The following is a 15,386-nucleotide window of genomic DNA, read 5'->3' on the forward strand; positions in this document are numbered from 1 at the left end:
GCAGGACGTCCATCGTGGAGAAGCTGCAGGTGTGAGTAGGTCACCAGCGGGATTAATTTAGACACTCGTCTGTCACTGGGGTCTTTCAGGCATTCTCATGCTCTCTACTCCTCCATGCACCTCCACAGTATCTGCTCAGGATACGGCCTGGTCCAAGGTTATGGATACGTCCGGATATGGAAAAATACTAATATGAGTGTAGATGCCGTTCCAATTATAATGTCTTTTGAAAGTGTTACTAGCTCCAGTTGGTCTAATTCATGCAGCCTTACAATCTTTTAGAGGGTTTGGATTTCAAAAGCGTTTGTGTTAGATCCCACTTTATTTTGATGGTCCGTTTGTTGAATTTAAGTTACACTGCATCTAAATGCCAACTAATTCTCATTAGATTTTAAGTAGACTGTTAGGTTAGGGTTAGGATTAGTGTAAGTTGACGTACTTGCAAAGTTTCTTTTATTCAGTTAAATATCTGTTTAGCAGCAGTATCAACAGTTATTCAGCAGACTGTCTACTAATACTCAAATGGACCATTAAAATAAAGTGTTACCATGTTTAATGTCTATGCTAATGCAAAGATTTATGTGTAGTAATTTATTGTTTTCTTTTGTACATTTAATTCACCTTATTTTTCACATACATGCGGGCGCAGCTAATTAAATCTTTTTGGCTCGAGACTTCCAGTTTCAATCACTTCCTTTTTTTTAGATGTTAAAAACAGCTCGGTCTGCTGCTCGATGCCGCAAACTGATATTTTATTATTACATTATTCTACTAGGTCTGTATACTCATGTAAACATTTGTTTGTAAAGCAAGTAGTTTGAGCATTTTCTGACGTTAATTGAATCGGACGTTCTAAAACAGTCGCAAAAACGAGCGCACTTCTACATTGAAGAATAAGGTCAATAGGGGCAGGTCAGAACAAATGCTTTTTTTTTTTTTTACACAATTTTTTTATTTTTTTATTTATATATTTTTTATTTTTCTATTTTATTTATTTTTATTTATTTATTTATTTTTTATATTTTTTATTATTTTATATAATGTAAAATAAAATGCTGTACAGGTTTTTTATTATTTAAAATTTAACAAAATGTAATGTTCTCTTTTGTACATATATATATATATATATATATATATATATATATATATATATATATATATATATATATATATATATATATATATATATATATATATATACAGTAGCATTGAAAAATATATTCGAACATATCTATATTTGCATTAAAACATCTAATACTTTTGACCTCTCTTATAGTAGTGATAGTAATGGGTTAAGGTTTGAGTCATCAATATATATTCTATTGTAAGTCATCCATTTTTGTGTTTGCGTGTGTGTGTGTGTTTGCACCGACCCCTTTCTCCTCCCCTTTGTAGATCAGGATATCGAGTGTGAGTGTGTGTGTGTGTGTGTGTGTAATGGAGTGTGGCTGAACTGACATGGTTCCTCTTTCAGCGAGAGAGACAGAGATGACATTGATCAAGTGAATGTGTATTTTAGTCCCTATTCCGAGATGTAAGACTTGCCAAAGTGTGACCTCCAGAGTCCAATCTGTCCTGGCGTCTGAGCGTGTCCATGTTCGAAAATCAAGACGTACACACAGGCAAACGATATTTATCCTGACAATTTTGGTAAGCTTCATTTGCTCTTTTGTTGCTTTCCAAAGACTAGAGTTGCAGTTTTGGTCTCTCATCCATTTGTAAGCCATGTATCTCATGACTAACCCCATCCGCTTCTTATAGAGATGACCCGGAGTGATTCAGACCAATTACAGTTTGCTTGTCCTCTGGGACGGTGTTAAAAAGTCTGCTTGCAGTTCTGTAACCGCAGATTGAGTGTTAGTGTTAGTTCCCACAAGTGCTGGAATGGCGTTGGTAATTCCATCCCCTCGCAAACTGCAGATTTGGGTCGCTACGTCTTGCTCTCATTACCTGCTGCAAGGCCCCGCTGTCCTCGCATGGCTTCGGGCGACGGCGGGCATCAGGATGGGCAGAGATGCCAACTGAGTAAAAGCCTCTAGGCCTGCTGTTCTCAGCAGAGCCGTGGTTTTGGGCACCACTCAGAGGAATAAAAACGTTTTGTCTCACAGCTACCCACGAATAAACTTCAAATGTGAAAGCAGCAAATCAATGCCAAGGCCACTGTGTGCACCTTTATAGGATTCAAAATGCTCTTGTTTTCTGAGCTGTTGGCGCCTCACATCCCACGCTGTGGCCTAAAGTGATCACAGAGCCTAAATTAGAGCACCCAGTGACAGTCTAGAAAGAAAAAAACATGCAAACAACAACATCAACAAGCATTCGATTCATTGCAGGATCTTGTTTGGCTGAAGGTCTTGCAGAGCCGAAGTCGAGGGGGCCTTGCGAATGGAGGTCGTGGCTCATCCGTGCTGGATTTGTCTTGGATCTGATGCAACTCTCGCTGCTCGTTTAGGAAAAAAGAGTCGCTGTGTTTTCGGAACACGAGACCTCAAAACACAAGCCGCTAAATGGCTGTTTGAATAAGGCCTGTGGGTGTCCAGCTCGTCCAATGTGTGACGTTGTGGAGGAGAGGAAATGGAGATTTTCCACTGCATCTCCGATTGTGGAGAACGCTTTACGATGTTGTTATTATTCGGTCAGACAAATGAATTTTTTTTAGAACACTCTGCGCCCCTTTTGGCAGGTCGTGAAGACTTTTGGCTGCTTTATTATTACAGGGTTTTGCCTTAACGTCGCTAATGATAGTTGGTGATGCTTTGCTATTCTACAGCACTGAAAGTACTGTTTTAATAGTGATTCCTGTTCCGATACTCTAATGAGGGTGGGGCAACATCCTTTTTTCTCCCTTTTCTGGCCCTTCTGTCATTTCTAAATTACAACCTGTGGTCGTTCTCCTCTTACAGTACCTAACTGATACTCAATTCTTACCCTATTTACTACTCCTCTAGAGCATAGGTCTCAAATTCAGTTTCTGCAGGGCCACAGCTCTGCACAGTTTTGCCAGGGATTGAGTATGCTCTAGAGCAGGGGTGTCCAAAGTTGGTCCAGGAGGTCCGGTGTCCTGCTGACTTTAGCTCCAACTTCCACACACCTGCCTGGAAGTTTCTAGGATACCTAGTAAGAGTTTGATTAGCTGGTTTAGGTGTGTTTGATTAGGGTTGGAGCTAAATTCTCCAGGACCGAGTTTGGACACCCCTGCTCTAGAATATTTAACCAATATCTGGGTCTGGCGGGAGCACTTTTACACTTTTAGGTTAACTTAGCATAGATCAGTGGTGCCCAAGCTGCAAAGTTTAGTTCCAACCTCAATCAGACACACCTAGGCTAGCTAAACAAGATCTTACTAGGCTTTCTAGAAATGTCTTTGCAAGTGTGTTGAGGCAAGTTAAAGTTAAAGTCTGCAGGACACCAGCCCTCAAGAACAGAGTTTAGACACCCCTGGCAAAGATTATTACTAATTTAGCATAGATAATTGAATCGGACTAAAACATAAGCATCTCGCTGAAAAATGACTAGAGTTTCGATAATTTTTCTATTTACTGTAAAGCTTAACTTTTTCTGTAGTTACATCATGTTGACTAGAAATGCCCAAACCCGCAGGCCAAAGTTACTGTAGCCCATGGTAACCTTTAATTTGGCCCACCATCCCATCTGAAAAGAGAGGAAAAATGATGGGGATTGTTTAGAGCTGGGATGGTCAACCTTGTTTCTTGTGAAATCTATCTTCCTGCAGATTACAGCTCCAACCTTGACAAACACACCTGAGCCAATTAATCTGGACCTGAACAGCACTTGATAATTACTGGCAGGTGTGTTTGATATGGGTTGCAACTGAAGTGTGCAGGAAGGTAGATCTCCAGGAACAGGTTGGTCACCCCTGGTTTAAAGATTGTCATTTCATACTTAATATAACTTTTATTTGTTTGTTTTATTGTTAAGCTTTAAAGAAAACTAACAATAATTAAATGTTTCAGTTTAAATACTGTAATTTAGTTTAAAATGTACTGTACATACTGTCATCAGATGGATGGAGGACAATGCAGAGTGAATAAATCAAGCCAAAGGCACAATCTGTCTGGCTAGCGTATTCAGCAATGAACTTAAGTTATAATTAACTATAGTTATAATATAAAAAGTCACACTGCATTAGTTAATACGATTCAAGCTGATGTTTTATATTTATCTTGAAATATTAAGAAAAGCATTGGAATATTACCCATGGCAACTATAATGTAAAATAGTTTGGAAATTTTTACTTTTAGTGATATTTGTTTTTTGGCCCTTCATACAAAAAAGTTTGGGCACCCCTGATGTAGATCAAAAGCTAGGAATTGTACGGATTTTGCTAGTGTACCATGGCTGCAGGGAGGTCCCTTCAAATAAGCGTTTCTTCAAATAAGCCAAATGTCACAATTACTGTTACTTTCATTTATTTGGTATTCAGTATTTCTATCCGCTGTCATGCTTTTCTACAGGATTGTTTGCTGAGGGTCTGGTAAAATGTAATTATATTGTAAATAATGTTCTGTTTCTTGCACAGACTTATCAGTCATAGTGAACTATAATTATATTTAATAACGTAATTAAAGATGAAACATCATTTCATATACAACAATCATAAAATTAGCCTCTTATACAAGATTTCATGCAGGCCCATTTGCTTCACAATGCTGTTTTGCAGTAAAGAATGTCAACAAAGTAATTGGCATTTAAAATTGCCACCATATTTAGCTTCATATTTTTGCTATTGATATTTTTACAAGTGGTTTGTGTCATCCGCAACCACTCATATTTTATTCAAATGCATGCACCAAAGGAAAAAAAACTAGTTTATTTATACATTTTCCATACCACCACTTTTTTGACTTGGTACTGTATACAGTATATGGCACGAGAAAGAAAAAGTGCTGATCCTGCCGTGGCAAAGACCAGCCAGTCTAATTCTAACCGAGTCTGTTTGCTTCCCTCTGGGCACTCAGAACAGAGAGACCATTCTATTTCCACCCATTTCCCAGTTATCTGCCCTGTTCGATTTTAATCCCAGGCCTCTAAAACTGGAAGCACTACAGCTCACAATCATTGGAGCCCTGTAGAATCCTTTCTGTCATGCTTGTCCAAGGAGCTTATCTCCACGACTGTTATTCATGCAGGGATCTGGGACTGTATTTTTTGCGTTATCTTTGCTTTTGATGTCTTGGCCTCTTTAGTGACTTCTGAGACTTAGTAATTACTTTTAATGGGCTGAAAAAAGAGCATGACAGAGCACCAAACTCTTTCTTCTCCACTGTTTGTGACTTTCTTTTGGTCCTCAAACACATTACTCTCTTGCTTATTGTTCAGAGCTCTAAAGGCCCACTACATCAAACATCAAAGCTCACAAAACTATAGTCAGGTTCAGTTGATGACGGTGGAAACCTTTTATATTAGTGCATTATCTTAAATAACATCCGACTTTTTATTGGAATTTTCTTGTGTTTATAGTTGAAGATGCTTGTTTGGGCTCCATTAGCCAGTAGTAGTAAAACTGTGATGTTTTAACAGAACTTAAAAGGCCCTGATAAGCTTCAAGTATAACGCAAGAGTTGTAACTGAGTTGTATACTTACCATACATACCCACACTCCCGTTTTTCTCAGTAGTCTCCCGTATTTTAGACCCATCACCCATCACTCCAGTTTTGTTATTTCTCCCACAAAAAACTCCCATAATCTCGTCTGCACCACCAGGACCTCATCTTATAGGTACAGTATGTGACATTCCCTGTTTGCCACAACCACCCGAAACCTGGTCCACAGTATAGTTACTAACACCACACATATCACCGCACTGAGATAACAGTAAAATTACATTAACTAAATATTTTGTGGGCAAAAAAAATGCATGAACATAAAATAGACTTACTTTTTTTCTAGGGATGAACTGATACCACTTTTTTTACAAAACCATACGAGTGTGTACTTGCCGGTACCGATTCCGATACTTCTTGGATGTGGTTTGAATGAAAATGAAATTATTTTTAAAGGAGGTTAATTTTTTGCCTGTAGCAAGGATCAACATGAAAATCATTAACAGAAGGCTATTCCAAGCCGAAAATGTGCACACATTGTTGATAACTCTGTAGATAGATAGATGTTATCGATTACTGATTAAGCATGGACGTTTAAAGGATAAGTTATCCTTGCACTGACACGCGTGCACGATTTCACACATTATATAATCAAGTGTGTGCAGTTCACATTGCCTTCTCTCTTTTGACATAGCATTGTTATCATATTTAAGTTAAATTACATTAAAATTAGCAATATTTCCTTTGAAATTAGGTGAAATAACGAAAATAAAACTTTTAACTCACTATATAACTATATATAACGCTAAGAAAGTCTGGAAGAAAGGACATCCGTCACATTTTACTTAATATTAAATAAATGTTCTGTGGGCAAAAAATGCATGAACATAAAATAGACTTATATTTTTCTAGGGAGGAACTGATATCACTTTTTTACAAACTGATACGAGTGTGTACTTGCTGTTACCGAGTACTGATTCCGATACTTCTTAGATTGGTTTCAAAGAAAGTGCAGTTAATTTGAAAGGAAGTTTTATTTTTGCCTGTAGCAAGGATAAACCCAAAACTAATTAACAGAAGGCAATTCCAAGCCAAAAATACACACACATTGTTGATAACTCTGCAAATTGATAGACCTTATCGATTACCGATTAATCAAGCATGGACATTTAAAGGATAAGTTATCCTTGCGCTGACACGCATCCACGATTTCACACATTACATAATCAAGTGTTAGCAGTTTACATTGCCTTCACTCAATTGACATTGCATCACTATGCAAATATCATAATGCATGATCTGTTTATTTTTCTGTAGCCTGGATTCGTTATCAATGCATTTTATGAATTGATTGTTTATAAGGACTAAGCTATTAATATATAATACATTAATTAATACATTAAGACAGTCAGGTAGGACAACAAATCACATCCATGTTTTGAAATACTGTTAAGTGGTATCGGTGCATGATATTGGCATTTCATGTACAATACGAGTACGAGTATTTTAATCAAGCATTGACCTGATACCTGTTTCTGGTATTAGTGTATGCCTACTTATTTACAACTGATACATGTACTAAATTAATAATGTTTTCCTTTCTAGAAGGCTGGGTTCATAATATTCACTTGATCCTATTGCTGGTGCTGGCAGACTTGCTCATTCTTCTTTTTTTTAATGTTTTTTTTGTTTTGTTTTTTTACTAATGGTTTGTAGAAGAGCATTAAAGCTAAGTCTTTAATAATCTTTTTCAGTGCAGTCATACTCAGTGTCATTCAAAGTTATGAAATCATGCCTGTTCCAAAGACTAAACATGGTTTGAAATGCTAAACGCCTCCTCAATTATTATGCAACTTTTAAATATAGTAATTATGGTGATTACATCATTCAATACACAATAAATAGCTACTGCATGTGCATTTGAAAGCTTTAACTGTGCCACAACCAGGCTGACATGTCTGTTCATTTTCAAGGAAACAATGTGTATGTTAATTCAGAAGAACTTTAAGATGGAGATGTCATATGTCTGGCAGTGTTTCCATGTTTTTGGCCATTAGCCTTGCTCTTATAATTGGGAAAGCAGTTTTGTTCAGCAGTTTGTGCACTGCTACACACGGCATCATGTCATTTTAATGTCTTATACTAAAGCTAAATGAGGCAAGGCATGAAAAGGTGGGATGGAGAGGAAGTAGATTGAGGTGGTGAACTCCAGAGGTCACGCAGGGCTATAAAGAGGTCACTTTACTCTAGAGGTAGGAAGGGCTCTCGTTATGTCGTTTCACTTCCGTGACCCCAATTATGAGCCTGACAAAAAGCTCTTTGATATCTCAGTGAATTTAGAGAAATGTGAGTCAGCGCTTTTGAGTTTGTTTTTTTTTTTTTCAATTTTTCCTCCATCTTTTGGCAACGCGTCAGCATTTCTGAGTCGCAGTAGACTGGGGGAAAGGGTGGAAGGGGGCGAGAGAAATGATAATGGTGGAGAAGTAGAATAATTGTGAAAATGATTAGATTAAGTGAGCAAATGAGCTCTCCAGTTGGGAAGGAAACCAAAGAATTGAGGTCAGCATTCCTGACAATTATCATAAGAGCCGAGAGAGAGAAAGTGAATGTGAGAGAGAGCAGGAGAGGGAAAAATCCAAACAAGCAATCAAGGTATGCAGGGTAAAAAAAGAGAGATGAAAATGCTAAGACGGATAAGGGAAGTAGAAAGAACAGGAAAGTGTGGCACTTAGAAGCATTCCAGCATCATGCTTTTAGATGTTTTGTGCTGGTGGCAGTAACTTGAGCAGTTGTATTATGTTTTTTGCACGCTCAAGCAACTGGGCTCAGTGTGTGTCCCTCATCCGCTCAGCTTTATCAAGTCCATATCACTGCCTGTAGCCGAAGGAATTTTGAGGAAAGTGAGGTCCTGGAACAAGGGGGGGGGAAAGCAGAGAAGCAGAGCCCCATGTGCTGGATTCCTGAACCCCCGACACACATGTACACACACACATAGAGGGAGAACCATTCCCTTGCCATGAGCCACTCAGACGGGGATCTGGTTTCATGGTAAATTTTATTACACATGGATGTAAGGGGCTCCTACAATTAGGGAGGGCTTCTTAACGCAAGTCTCGCTTATCCGTCTGCTTGTTAGCCTGCTAGCTGAAACATCTCGTTCTGCGTTGGGTACATTATTTCCCGACCTCCTCTTTCTCTCCAAGTCCATCTCTAATGCTGATGATACAATGGACAACTTTTAGAGCAATGTTGGGAAATGTTTCCATCAATGGCCGACCAAATGAGAGCAACTAAATAGTGCAACCGGATCCTGATGCAACTTTGGTGCCCATTCTCAAAAGTAAATAACCTATGTAACATCGTTTGCTCAAAAAGTTGCCTCTAGCATGTGTTCTCCACCAACTGTTCTCTCCTCTTCCAGCACAGGCCACCTTTCCTTTCTTCTTTGCTTTATGGCTCACATATGAGCTGTTAAGTTCGGAGTGTGCCTCCTTGTTCCGTAGCCATCTGGGATCGGCTCTTCAGAACCCCTCCAGCCCTTTGAGGAGATCCGGTTTCTCTAAAGCGCTCTCCCCCGCACCTCTCTCTTTCCTCGTATACATACACAAACACCTCCCCATGGACCCGCTCGACATCTTCCGAGAGTCCTCCCCGCTTGTCTTCCATTGTCCGTGTTTTCGAAGGCACGTCTGCAGATTGCGCGAAGGTCGGATGTTCTGCCAAAGTAAATCCAGGAGGTTTTAGTGGCTCCTACTAACGCTGGGTACATGATGTCATTGTCTAGATCATGGACAAGGGTCGAAGGGCACACATGGACATTTGTAGCAATTTGTCTCCTCTCCCTCGTTCTCCCCTCCGGAGCGAGTTTATCTCCTGGCAGAGGGCCTCTTCCGCTTGGAGAGTGGCAACTGTATAACACCCCTCACCTGTTTTCAAAACAACGGCGTGAGCTTGAACGGTTTTGAAAATCATCTCGGTGTTTGCATTCTCAGTAAGTTAGAGCAGGTCAGCCCGTGGGGGAGGTAAAGGGAACTCTGTTAGTGATGTTTAAGTAACTCTGGCATGTTTTAGGAAAATTATGGCAGATTTGCAGTATTGCCTCATAAATCATTTTATTAACCCTGAGAAGGTTCCTCGGTTTGACTGAATGAAAAATGATACACTTTCTTTCTTACCGTGGAACCCAAAAGATGATGTGTAGAAAAATATTCACACCAGTTTTTCTGTCACATTTTCAAAAGCTCGACTTTTATAATACAAATCCACTCAGATGATGAACTAAGGTGAAAGACTGACATTTAAAGGCAAAATGAACAAGCAAACTGCAGAAGTAGGTGCAATTACTCTGTTTTTGTTCAGTTGATTTGAATAAATGTGCACATTGCCTTCCAAACCTTGATGCATACCAAACAAGCAGACCAGGACCACTGCAAATATGGGTCTTGGTTCACTTTCAATCCCATTTTAGAGCGGTTAAGATGAAATATGAATGCAACATGCATGGCAAAGGCATCTAAACGAACCTAAACAGGACTTGATGTCCCAAAATGCAACTATAAAAAAAGACAATGCACAAACATGCCTCATTTTTGTCATCACAGTGTTGCACAATACAAATGAACTGAGGAATTCCTGAGACTGTATTATACTCTAAAAAATGTTGTTTTATGTATTTAACCCAATGGTTGAGTTAAACTTATTTGATGCTTTGTTGGGTTATTTTTTAACCTTTATTAGAGTTTTTATTAATAACTTGACTAGTTGAGTTAAATATTTGGTGCTTTGTTGGGTTATAATTAACCTTTAGTTTGTTATTTGTTTAATAAATCAACCAGTTGGCTTAAAAATGTTAATTTTAACAGTCCACTGATTTAATTGACACAGAACAGCTGTATTAATATGCATGCGTAATGTTGTTTTCCGTTAAAGTTTATTTAAGCTGTAGCGCAATAATGTTATTGTTTTTTTTTTTTTATCAAATTAGCTCTCCATGTCGTGTTTATATATTTATTTCACTATCCAAGATAATCTTTTAGAAGCGTTTGAATGTGGTTAAAATGTATTGTACATTGTATTGTACATTCTGCTCAATCAACACATGATTTTCTGCTTGCACGGTTTATAACTGTCTGTACTTCGTTCTGTTTCTTCATTGTTTGTGATTCCTGATTTATTTTAACAAGTGCTGGAATTAAAATGTTATGGGAAATGGCATTTTCAATTTTTTTATTACTGTATGTTATTTATTTACACAGTCATAATTATAAAATTAATAGTAGTACTAGTAATAGAAGCAATACTAATACCAGAATGGAAAAAATATCATTTAATCAAAATAACCCAATACATTGGGTTAAAATAACCCATAGTCGGGAAGGTGTTATAATAACCTATAGTTGGGTTATATGTTGGGGTATTTTAGACTGTTAAGGTTGGTGTTAAGGTTGGGGTTAGTGTAAATTGACATGTGCAGTACTTGCAAAGTTTCTTCTAGTCAGTTAAATGTGTGTTTAGCAGCAGCATCAACAGATATTATGCAGACAGTCTATTAATACTCAAATGGACCATCAAACTAAAGTGTTACCCAATTTATAAGGACAATACAGCCCAGCATGCAGCATATTTTGGATATTCTAAAGACCCTATCACAAAATGTATGATAAAAGTGTTTGTTTTTGTGTTTTTAAGTTAGTCTTGAAAATAACAATGTGAATGCTGAGCAAACCAGCACTAAATGTAGAATTCTGTTGATGCAGACCAAAAGAACAGAATGAACTAAATTAAAAGTAACCTATAATCTCTCTTGTGTCTTTTTAAATACATATATACATGTATATTTACAAAAAAAGCTTGTGTTTCATAGGCTAAATGTTGCCTTTTGCTGAAGAAAAAGTCTAGAATGCCGTGAGAGTGAGTGAATGTTTTAGGTGAACTGCTTCTTGAGTGAGTCACAATGTCAGAAACAAGATTGCGCCCCAGTGCATGTATACACACACTTGTTTGATTGTACAGACCTATGAGCAAAGATTTCCCCAGTGCAGTTCAATAAACATTTTATGAGTCCCTGCGCCCCACTAAACTCGGTCGGTATCGAAAACCACTTCACTCGTGAGCCGGCAAATAAGCAAATACCACCTCCCCCTTTCTCTCGTTCTCTCTTTTGCTTTGCAAATGAGTTTCTCTTTCTCCAGTGGCCTCTCCAGAGTCATCTGTAGGTGCTCTATGCCCTCCAAACCCTGAAATCTTACAGCTTCGAGCCAAACAGTTTGTTTTTACTGTTTATTATTTTTTAGCATACGTTTCTTTTTTTCTAATTCTTCAGGATAGGAAATGAATAATGCATGTTCACGCTGGGAAAGGCATGTAGAGTCTGTCTAATGGTAGTAGAGTTGCCAAAAAAAGTTTTTCCCTCTTCCTTCATCTTGATAACTTTTATGCTTGTATGTAAGACTGTACCAGGATTTACATGCTACAAGCTGGAGAGCTTTAGCCTGACTTTCCGAACTCTCGCCCCGAATCCTTCGCACTAACCCACTGAGCATGTGGAACAAATTGTCTCGAATGGGGTATTTTCTTCCTCGTGAGGTAGTGACAGTTGATCTAAAATGTTGCAGTTTTTTTTCCAGAGGCTATTATGGCTTCCCCTTGCCGCTTCTAGGCCTCCATGTTTACTGCTGCCTTCTGGGGCAGAGTGAAAAACTGAGAGGTTGTTGAGTGCAGGGTGTCTAAGAGCTGCTCAGAGGTTGTTTGTTCAATATTTTCATTTAACCTCTGACTAAGTGGCTTGTTAACAGGTAGAGATCAAGTCGTGTCTACACAAGAAATTAAGGCATCCAGAGGCACCTTGTCGGTGTAGTGTTGATGTCTGTTTTCTAAACTTGTTCCAAATCTTTGACTTTTTGAGCATATATAAATATTATTATATTTAAGATCATGTTGATTATCAATCTTAAACTCGTGGGAAGGAAAGCAATATTTCCAGAGAAGCAATATATTCACACTTTCAGAAATATTCCACTTTCTTAAATAATCTACAAGTTTTATAGATGTCGCCACAAGTTTCTTTAATTTTGTGTGTGATTTTCTCTAGTTTAAGAAAACAAAAAAACATCTTTAATCCACAGTGAAATGGATAGGACTGGGTGTTGGTGATTACATTTATTAATAATAATAAATGTCTCACCAGGAATGTTATAAAAGCTACAACACAAGTGTCATTTTTGGGAATGAGAGGGACAGAGAAAAGTAACAAACAGTACTAAATAGAGGGCCGTCTTACGGTTAAACCAAGGTCCTGACTCTCTGTGGTTGTTAAAAAATCCCTGGATGTCCTTCGAAAAAGAGTAGAGATTTAACCCCGGCATCCTGACCGAAATTTGCCCACTGTCCATCATGGCCTCCTAACCATCCCTATATCATAATTGGCTTCAGCATGCCTCCTTTCCACCAATTAGCTGGTGTGTGGTGTGCTGTCTGGCACAATATGGCTATCCATCCAGGTGGATGCTGCACACTGGTGGTGGATGAAGGGATTCCCACAAATATGTTAGGCGCTTTGAGTGTCCAAAATAGCGCTATATAATTGTTAGGAATTAATTATTATTATTATTATTATTATTAGGTGTTACGGTGGCACAGTAGGTAGCACAATCACCTCACAGCAGGAAAACCCCGGGTCGAGCCTTGGCTGGGTCAACATTTTTGTATGGAGTTTGCATGTTCTTCTCGTGTTGAAGTGGGTTTCCTCTGGATGCTGCGGTTTCCCCCACAAATTTAAGGACGTGCGCTAAATTGAAAAAAGCTAAATTAGCTTTAGTGTATGTGTGTCAATGAGAGTGTATGGGTGTTTCCCAGTGATGGGTTTCAGCTGGAAAGGCAACCGCTGCGTAAAACATATGCTGGATAAGTTGGCGGTTCATTCCGCTGTGGCGACCCCAGATTAATAAAGGGACTAAGCCGAAAAAGAAAATGAATGAATGAGGTTTTACAGTATTTTAAAAACCTTTTCGTTCCATATACTGTAAGAAAGAAACAATACAGGCTTGCAACAATTTGCAAAGCTTAGTAAATGATGACACAGTTTTAATTTCTTTGGGTGTACTATATATTTGTAATGTTAACTCTCACTCAGGCCACTTGTACTGGTTTAATTCTGACCTAAAAATGCAGAACTGTTGGTCATGTGGCCTATTAAACTCCTGGCGGTCAGTTAACGTTATGTTTATTACTGTAACAGAGGGAGAGGATAAGAGAAAAAAACTGGGGAGTGCAGGAGGTGGAGGGAAGAGGGTGAGAAAACTAAACAGAGAGAGCCCAACCATCACATTCTGGTCAGGGAGCAGCCGGGAAACAAGCCGAAGAATCCGGAAGGGCAGGGTGTGGGTCCGCTCTCATTCGAAAGTCATGTCTTATTTATTCATTTCATCGAATATTCTCATTGCCGTGTGTTTGTAGAGTCAGATGTAATGGTTGACTTGCCAAAAGTAATTGTGCATTATTTCTTATTCGTGCCTTAGATGTCATTTCCAATGGTTTTATTTATTAAAAACGAATGACGAATGACGGATGACGAATGATCGGACTGGAAAGATCCGACCAATAAAACTTTCACCCCAACTTGTTTACATTAATAGCGCACCCAAAAATGATAGTTCTGCCATCATTTATTAACCCTCATGCCATTTCAAGTGTTAACTCGTTATGTAGGGGTGGCACGGTGGCTCAGTGGTTAGCACTGTCACCTCACACCAAGAAGGTTGCTGGTTTGAGTCCCAGCTAGGCCAGTTGGCATCTCTATGTGGAGTTTGCATGTTCTTCACGTGTTGGTTTTGGGTTTTCTCCGGGTGCTCTGGTTTCATCAACAGTCCAAAAACAATGCACTATAGGTTAATTGAATAAACTAAATTGTCCATAGCGTATGAGTGTGTGTATGAAAGAAAGTGTATATGGGTGTTTCCCAGTACTGGGTTGCAGCTGGAAGAGCATCTGCTTCGTTAAAACGTACTGGAATAGTTGGCAGTCCATTCTGCTGTGGTGACTTCTGAAATAGAGAGTAAGCTGAAGGAAAATGAATCAATTTGTGATGTATACTATAAAATGAGAAGCTTTAAAGAATGATTGTGCTGCACTTTTGGACATAATATAAAAATAAATTGTATGTCAGGGACTAAAAAACAAAAAAGCTGCACTTTTAATATAATTCCGGCACCGGTTAAGCAGACGAAAATGAATGAATGGATGAATGAATGGAGGGTATAAAACGGGTGTTGAACGCACAGTTTAGTTTAGTTAACTCTGCTCCAACACACTTACCTGTAGGTTTCAAACAAGCCTAAAAGACCTATTTAGTTTGATCAGGTATGTTTAATTAGGGTTGGAACTAAACTGTTCAGAGTTTTAGGCCTCCAGGAACTGATTGGACACCTGTGGTATAAAAAGTGTAGGAATGGACAATATATTTTCTGTCATAACAGTATCAGCTTAATATTTTTAATGTTATCCCAATATGATAATGAGATCATTCTGACATATCAAAGATGATCAATTTGGATATCTTAGAAGTTTGATCTATATTTGAAAATTTCATATCAATAACTATATTAGTTGGACTCTATTTCGGTTATGGGCTTTAAAATATAGAGTTATCGGTATCTGTGAAAATGTCCATATCAGTGCATCTCTAATAAACTTTATATAGAAAATAAATGTTATTTTGTGTCTTTAAGGGTGTTTTATTTTGTGTATTAATGATTTGTAAATCTTTAAACGTTGCATGCTGGATTCAAAATCATGCCGCCCACATGAGCACCACACTCGTATCC

At 38.3% G+C, this 15,386-nt stretch overlaps 1 protein-coding gene across 5 annotated transcripts in view; it reads left to right on the plus strand.

Moving 5' to 3' along the window:
- erc1b (ELKS/RAB6-interacting/CAST family member 1b) overlaps nt 1-15,386 on the plus strand; it is a 307,170-nt gene that overhangs the window by 247,553 nt on the left and 44,231 nt on the right. The window lies entirely within an intron of this gene.

Source organism: Danio rerio, chromosome 4 (genome assembly GCF_052040795.2).
Source record: "Danio rerio strain M-AB ecotype USA chromosome 4, GRCz13ab, whole genome shotgun sequence".
In the NCBI taxonomy this organism is placed as follows: domain Eukaryota; kingdom Metazoa; phylum Chordata; class Actinopteri; order Cypriniformes; family Danionidae; genus Danio; species Danio rerio.